Source organism: Coenobita brevimanus, chromosome 112, assembly GCF_032717465.1.
Source record: "Coenobita brevimanus isolate Jiangsu-jjx chromosome 112, ASM3271746v2, whole genome shotgun sequence".
NCBI classification, from domain to species: domain Eukaryota; kingdom Metazoa; phylum Arthropoda; class Malacostraca; order Decapoda; family Coenobitidae; genus Coenobita; species Coenobita brevimanus.
The window spans coordinates 31,334,499-31,343,571 of NC_137065.1; positions in this window are offsets into that span (position 1 = coordinate 31,334,499).

The window sequence follows — 9,073 nt, forward strand, 5'->3', positions numbered from 1 at the left end:
TTCTCTTACAGGGATGGGAATAAACTTAGACTGATATGGATCTACTTGCATTGTGGTACGAAGATTGATTTGCAAGAAGTGTTGTGATGGGTTGGAGGGTTCGACTGGGTCAGCCTTCACTCTTTCAACTTTGTTCCTTTGTAGGCGAATATGATTCACAACATAAGGGGCACCTCCCCATACCATGACTCTCCTTACTCCATCCCACATGAGAGGAGCTTGACCTAGTACATCGCAACCTAGGAGCAGATCCGTATTAATATAAGAATTTGGCATTACCGGGAACCATTGTTTACGGATCTTCTTATCTCCAACTCCGGTTTCTGCCCACAACATTCCCTATATTCTTAAAAGGGCACCTGCGACTTCATGCAAACGAGGCGGGTTTTGCCGTGTGTTTACTTTTCCCCCGGTTCGCTTGACAGCTGATTCTTTAATTAGAGTGTAGCTACTCCCGGCGTCAACTATAGCTTCTACTATCTTTCCATTAATCACTACACTGATGGTGGAGGATGTATGACCACAGGTTAGTCATAACTTTTGGGGTGGATTTTGTGAATCTTTCGATTTAAAGTCTTTTTGCTCTGGAGGTTTACAATTACGTCAAGGACACCCACGGTTACCACAACGACATCCGGGTCTATAATAGTCAAAACAATATCCGGGAGGAGGTTTCCGCCAACACTCTTGGAGACTATGTGATGAAGCTAAACAGTGGGCACAATATTTACAATTAGATGTTCTGGAGTTGGAAGGTTGCCCTTTATTCACTCGTGCTAGGCTAGATTTGAGCTCGCGGACCTGGCGTTTTAATTCTTCCACTTCGTTTTTTGGCCCAGCTGGACTCGAGTGATCTGTCTGGTTCACCGAGATGGACGGCAACGGCTGATTCTCGAGATTCCTTTCCTTGACTTTATTCTTGGCAGGCACTGCATTGACACGAGCGGTCTGTTCACTTCCAACGACTGACGTTCATGTTCAACTCTGTCTAGGAACTTCTTTAATGGGTACTCATCATCTAGGGATCCCTCGAGTTTTTCTCGTGATGGGAGAGGTAAGCCATACCACAGCTTCCATTTGATTGCTTTGTTGCAGTTCGGGAACTTTTCTTTAGGGAATTAATGTTCCATCACCACATGCTGGCAGATGAAATGGTGCGTGAAAGCTTAGGGTGACTCTATCCAACCATTACACATTGATTCTAATTCCTACCAAGCCCGATCAATATTGATTTCAATGGAAAACTTAGTTCGAAGAAATTCCTTAACCCGCCCCGTCCCGACCACTTTTTGACCACTGTTACCCCCCAATCCCGACCATTTTTCGACCCTTTTTTTTTTTGCTAAAACTTTCGCTTTTGGTGGGAAACTTCGAAAATTCATAGAGAAATCGCTCACCTTAGGTTTAAAATACTCATTACAGGTAGGAGAGCCTCCTTACCTTACTGGGTTTTCTATCAGGTTGGCACCAAAGAAAACGAGTTCCATGGGAGGATAACTATTTCACACCACTCATAAACGGTATTTATTTATTTACTGTTACGAATTTATATGTAGTACAAGAGTATATTGATTTTCAAGCAGTAATATAGGCATTATAAGCATTGTTTCACTCACTAATACCTGACCTTTTTTTGCCACATTACCTGATCATCATTTCTAACTGTTTCTTCCTCTAATGCTATGTAAAGTTTGTCCTTCACATTGTCATTGATTGGGGAATCACTCTGGCCCTGAATTTTGTACCGTGGCATGACATGGCTATACTGGCCAGGTCACTGATAACAGGTGAATTGCTGAGAAAAGGGCATGCCGGGGGGGGAGGAGGTCATGCTGGGTAAGGCATTGTCTCTGCCTGGCCTCTTGTTGAGGAAGGTGTCCCGTGTATACGTACCAAAAATGACTCGCGAAAATTGAAAATTGTGGAAATTATGAACCTTGCAATTGCAGGACATTGAAGTACGTCCTCGGGATTAGCTGTGACAAAACGTGAGGACGTGGAAGTACGAGTACGTCCTCGGGACGGCGCGGGTTAAGTGCTAGCCATGAAACTACTCGATCCTTTGTCTGGTTGTTATGAATGAAAATGGCAAGTTCAGGGCTCTCTCTACCCTTCGCAATCTGCATGCGCATCACATCATCGGAATCACATTGCTCAGCTAATTCAAAAAACATTTCCAGACGTGCTGCTGCATCGATGCCCTATAACATGTGGAGTTCTAGAATCGGGATATCGCGAGGCTTTGTGAGGCTCCCTTTTGCTCTTATTGTTGGATAAGGGTTAGAAGATGGATGATAGCAAAGATTCGTGGGGGACAGTTGAGTTTCTGACCCGTCTAATTCATTCACTACCCAAGATCTAGATAAAGGTTTCTCCTCTTCCTCTTTAATTTCAATTTCATACTATCTCGTCAGCTCTGTTCTCCTTGACATGTGACCCTTAATCCCGTTAACAGCTTATCTTCCACTTTATTCCTTCTTTCATTAGATCAAGCCACAAAATACATAAGTTATGTTTCCATCTCGGTATTCATATTATTGGTGAAGAATAAGTTTGCCCGTCCTCCAGGAGAGTTAAAGATCAATAATTCTAGAATTACCACGAGATTAAGTGGGCCTCCAGTGTACTGTTATTGAGGGATTCTAACTCAATTAGTTAATTAACTGTAACAATATCTAACCCACATCAATATCTTATCCACAACGGTATCTTATTCCCACAATATCTTATCCACAACGGTATCTTATTCCCACAATATCTTATCCACAACGGTATCTTATTCCCACAATGTCTTATCCCACAATAATATCTTATCCCACCGCTTTAGCTAGCAGTGTAACGCATGAAATTTTAGACATCAATAAATGACACCAGTGTAATGCTGGGAATTTTAGAGATTATGGAAAATGGGTAGCATGATCTTATTTGAGGATTTATGGGAAATGAGGTAGCGTGATCTCATGTGAGAATTTACTGGAAATGAGGTAGCATGATCTTACTACAGTTTATGGGAAATGTGATAGCGTGATCTTATTCGAGAAGGCGTGAGTAGTTAGACATTAGCACAACTTGCAGGCCGCTCAGTCTCGTCTGTACCACTCCTCGGAGGATAGCAAAACCCGAACTCAAAATAGATTAACCTACGATTTACTAAGTATTAAGAACTGAGACAGATTACTCTTCAAACTGTGAATGAACCCAAACGAAATAATAATGAGGATCTAAATCACTAGAGATATGAAAATTCACACCCTGAATTAATACTGAAAGAATATTGATACACATAGATACATTAATCCCGTGGTCATAGTTGGACTCTCGGAATGATTCAAAGAATACTGAAGGTCACAGTTGGACTCTTTGGGAAGATTCAAAGATTACTGATACACATGGATGTATTAACCCCGTGGTCACAGTTGGGCTCTCGGGAAGATTTAAAAAAATTACTGATTACCTCCAAGATATTCTCTTAAGTTTAAACTAGTATAACTCACGAATCATATACAGTAAAGTGACAGTAATTATATGAACAGAGATCAAATGGACTGTAATCAATGGATGAGCCGATATATTCGTTACTTAGGCTACAGTACATGAACTAGGAAAAAAAAAAAAGGTGGGGGAGTGAGTAATGTGAGTTGTTTGACAGTGGCTTGCAGGGACGATCTCTGTAACAATGAAGAGAAGCGACGGTCTCATTATTCAGTACAAAAGGTATCAAGGGAAATATCACAAATTTAACTTACATATATGAGGACTTATCACACGAGGGAGGGGGGGTGAGAGTTTGGGCACTAACCTGTAATGATGAAGAGAAGAGACGGTCTCATAGCTTGGCGTGGCTTCCTCCCACCATTTATAAGCATCAAGACAGTGTTCAGGAATCAGGTAAAACTTTGCGTGATTACTTTGTAATATTTTTTGTTTCTACTAGATCTCCAAACAATATGAGATATACGTTTGAACTTAACATACACAGATAAATGACTTACGATGTTTAAAATTTTTGTACTAGGCATAAAGGACTTTAATCATAACGAAGCCATATCAGTTAGGAATTCGAACAGTTTTATTACCCGTGTTGGTTACATATGCCTACATGACTGTAAACAAGACTCCGATAACATGAATTTCGCTCTTCACGAACAGTCATCATCAGCAACCTTATGTCAGACAGCTCTCAATCACCACTGCATAGTTCAAAAGAGGAATACTATTGACTTCGGCAGGTAAATCTCTAGATCAGAATATGAAGAAGGACATTCACTATTATTAATCTCTACTAAAATTTTGCGGTCATAGGTCTTTGTTGGGGAAGAGCTGTTCCATATGTATAACAATTAATCATATTCACAACAATACTTGATTTAGTACTATCAATAACAGAATCATGGTCACATTATGAATATCAGTTAAGACTAAAACTTAAATATAAGATTTAACGGCTAAGAGAGATGCCTGGAACCACTGCCTGACTCACTTCTTCACTTCTGCAACATTTGCGGCCTTTCCTCTAACTTTCTCTCTGTCAATCACCACCTCTTCTCCTCTAAACCTCACCTTCTCTTCTTGACAGAGATTCAGCTGCTTGAGGCAACTGACAGCAAACCCTTTTCTGTTTCCTCCTACTTTCTCTATACTCATTTCAAAGCCAAAGGTGACTGTTGAGTATATGTACACAATGATTTATCTTGCTCTCGTGTTCTTGAACCTGAGTCTTCTGAATTCTCTACACTCTGGCTTCGGCTTTCTTATCATTCTCTTACTAAATATATCTGCTCTGTTTACTTATAATTCTACTGACTATGAAAAATTCCTCGACTATCCTACTTCTACGATGGAACACATTCAATCCATTTCTCCTTTCTATGACATCTCCATTCTCGGAGATTTCAATGTTCACCACCACCTTTGGCTCTCCTCTCCTTTCACTGATCCACCTGGTGAACAAGCCTACATCTTTTCTATCCTTTCTATCCTTAATGACCTAAAGCAGCTTGTATAGCACCCTACCCATATCCCTGACTGCCTTGGAAAGAGCTCCAACATACTTGACCTCTTCCTTACAACTAATTCTTCTGCTTACTCTGTTAATCTTTCCTCTCTGTTGGGCTCTTCCAATCACAACCTTGTTACCTTAACCTGTCCTATCGCTCCGGCATGGCCTGCAGACCCTCCACAGAAATGTCGTCTGTGGCACTTTTGCAGATTGGAAGGCCCTCAGGCAATACTTTGATTTTCCCTGGAATGATTATTGTTTCCATGGTTGGGAGACATCTGAGTGTGCCTTGCGCATTACGGAAGTTATTCTCTCGGGCATGGAAGCATACATTCCCTTCTCATATCCTTTGACCAATGCAAGAGAGCCTTGGTTTAATCACGCTTGTTCTAATGCTGTCCACAACAAGGAGAGGGCCTATAAAAGGTACCGAAGCCAACCCACCCCTGAATCACATCTTGTTTTTATTTCTGTCCGGAATTTTGCTAAGTCTGTTCTTCGCTCTGCTAATAATAATTTCATCCGTCCTAAATGCTCTGAACTCTCCAACTCGAATTCTTCCCACTCCTTCTGGCACCTTGCCAAAAACCTTCTAACAACTTTACCTCATCATCCTTCCCTCCTCTTTTCTATTCTCATGGCTCTGTCGCTATTTCTTCTACTGATAAAGCAAATCTCTTCACTCAAACTTTCTCCTCCAATTCCACCTTAGATGATTCCAGTGCTGTTCCTCCATCACTTACCCGCTCTGACTTCCTCATGGCTGACATTAGAATTTCTTTAGCTGAAGTAATTTCTGCTATCAATGGCCTCAATACTAATAAGGCATATGGGCCTGATGGAGTCCCTCCTGTTGTCCTCAAGAACTGTGCTTTAGTGCTTACACCCTGCCTCGGTAAACTCTTTCGCCTTTGTCTGTCAACTTGTACCTTTCCTTCTTGCTGGAAGTTTGCTCTCATTCAGCCAGTCCCAAAGAAGGGTGACCACTCCCAACCCTCTAAGTATCGTCCAATTGTTTTAACATCCTGTGTCTCTGAAGTTTTCAAGTCAATTCTTAACAGAAAAATTTTAAAGCATCTTTCCTGTCACAACCTGCTTTCTGATTGTCAGTATGGGTTACATCAGGGACCCTTCACTGGCGATCTTCTCACCTACCTTTCAGACTCCTGGTCATCCTCCTTTCGGGACTTTGGTGAAAGCTTTGCCATTGCACTTGACATCTCAAAGGCTTTCGATCGAGTCTGGTATAAAACTTTAATTTCCAAACTACCCTCTTACGGTTTCTATACTTCTATCTGTGCCTTCTTCTCTAGCTTCCTTTCTTGTCGTTCTATAGCTGCTGTTGTAGACGGCCATCGTTCTTCTCCTAGATCTATCAACAGTGGTATTCCTCAGGGTTCTGTCCTATCACCAACTCTCTTCCTTTTATTCATCAATTACCTTCTAGGCTATACATCTAACCCTATCCACCCGTACACTGGTGATTCCACCCTTCACCTTTCCATTCGGTTCCCGCTACATCCATCTCAGCAGTTACTTCGACAGGCAAAGGATGAGGCTATGGCACACCTAATGTCTGACTTGACTCGTATCTCTGACTGGGGTAAAAATAATCTTGTTGCTTTTATTGCATCAAAAACTCAGTTTTTACACCTATCAACCCGACACAGGAGTACCCACTAATGTTTAATAATATTCAGCTTAATCCTGCATCATCATTGAACATGCTTGGGGTTCCATTCACTCAGGACTTATCTTGGAAAGATCATATTACATCTCTTGTAATATCTGCTTCCAAGAGATTAGGTGTGCTAAGCTGACTCCATACCTTCTTTACCCCTGCACAGTTGTTGACTTCATACACGGGTTTTATTAGCCCCTGTTTAAAGTACAACTCTCATGTGTGGGGAGGCTCCTCACATACAGCTCTTTTCAATCGGGTGAAGTCAAAGGCTTTTCGTTTTATCAACTCTCCTCCCCCTGCTGGCTACCTTCAACCTCTGTCTCTTCGCCGCACTGTTGCTTCTTTATCTCTTTTCTATCGTTGCTTTCATGGTCACTGAACTGTCTGCTTGCATCCCTCCACCTCTATGACGGGCAAGTAGCACCCGTCAAGTAACAAACTCTCATCCCTTTTCTTTCCAACTCACAAATGCAAAAGTTAACCGTTACTCCCAGTCCTTCATTTATGCAACAGGTCAACTGTGGAACTGTTTCCTTCTGTCCGTATTTCCTACTTCCTATGATCTCCAGTCTTTCAAAAGCAGTGTGTCCATGCATCTCGAAATGAATGGATCTTTAATTTGGCTCTCTTTTGTATTGTTTTTGTTTTTTTTTCTTGGAAGGAACTGTTTGCGGGCTCCTGACCTTTGGTTCCTTCTTTCTTGCATAGAAAAATGATCTGTACAGACCGTATTTATAACATTACAGTACCTAAGCTTAAGATTACATATACAATACTAGCTTATACCAACTTATGCTAATACTTAAAAATTATGGCACTATATATATATATATATATATATATATATATATATATATATATATATATATATATATATATATATATATACTGTATAGTGTTGAGAGGAGGGATTGTCTAGTTAGGTAGTGTTGAGTATTCCTGACAAATCTCCCATTTTCTGTTACGAGTTAGAGTTGCCAGTTAGTTTGCTGTTGTGAACGGAAGTATTTTGTAAAGTTATGCGATAATGTTTATTTTATTTTGTCTATGATATTATATTTCGGTGTTTGTTAAAATGTGTAATTTTATTTCATTATTTATGATAAAGCACTGAGAGTGCTACGTAATGTAAGAACCCTGGAAATAGTATTGTTGTTGCTAGGATCAGGTACCAGAACGTCCTAGAATGTTGGGAAGAAGGGAAAGTTATAAAAGGATGGGGGAGAGAATAATGGAGTTTCAGTTCAGTTCATTTCAGTTTGACTTGTGGCCTTCAGAATTTAGTGTAGCTCTGATTGGTGGGTATACAGTGTAATTACTTGTTAAAAAGAGGAAACGAATGTGAGAAGCCTGTGTTATTACGCCTGAGCAATGATAATGAGCACTGTACATTGAAGGGCAGACTCTACGAAGTATGATTCACTGGGTGACAATCATCCTATACTAAGCTACTGTTGTTAGGGTCTGTGGCAGTGTGGGTGTCATGAGCTGGAACAGAAAGTGCTACAGTGAGTCAAATGTTTGACATGAGCCGGAAGGTGTACAGAGAAGAAACCATGCTATGCAGGAGGAGGCGTTTCTGTCTGTAATCATGAGTTTCTACAAGCACAAAGTGAACAACTTTGAGCACAAATGGATGGGCAGAAAGAACCTAGTTAACAACTACAAGCACAAACTGAAGGGCAGAAAGAGTTCAAGAAAGAACTCAGTGAGCAACTACAAGAACAAAGCTAATGACTACAGGCACAAAGTAAATAACAGAAAGAGTTCAAGAAAGAACTCAGTGAAAAACTACATGCACTAAGTGAACAGCTAGCAGCACAAAGTGAAGAAAAGAAAGAACGATATGAGTGTCTTCAAGAAGCATTACAGGAACAAAAGAAGAGGTTACGTCTGAAAGTCCAGCGACAGTTAGAAGCTTTCAAGGAGGAAATGAAGAAAGAACAGCAACAGTTGAAGGAGGAAGGGTATGCTGATCTACAGCAGCAGAAGCATGAGGCAAGCAATAATGTGACGGAGTGCAGACAGCATGTAGACAACCAGCTGAAGCATGTAGACAACCAGTTGAAGACAATTAGTGAGAGAACTGAGGCTGTAGAGAAATCTTGCACTGCTGAACCTCAGGGTAGTATACAGGAGTCATATGAAAAAAAAAAAAAAAATGGACAGTATGTTTGAATCTTGATGAATCCAAAGCATCTGATGGAAGCATTAAAGGGTTGAATAATTAAAATGTAGGAGATTCTAGGTCTGGTCTTAATTATAATGGCCTAGTTTATAAGTCCCATCCCAGTGAAATGCATGGCTGTACCTGGGTCCAATTAATAAGAAACCTGGGGAGTTTAATGGTAAAATATCGTGGTAAGCTTCCCGTGTGCAATTTGAATTAC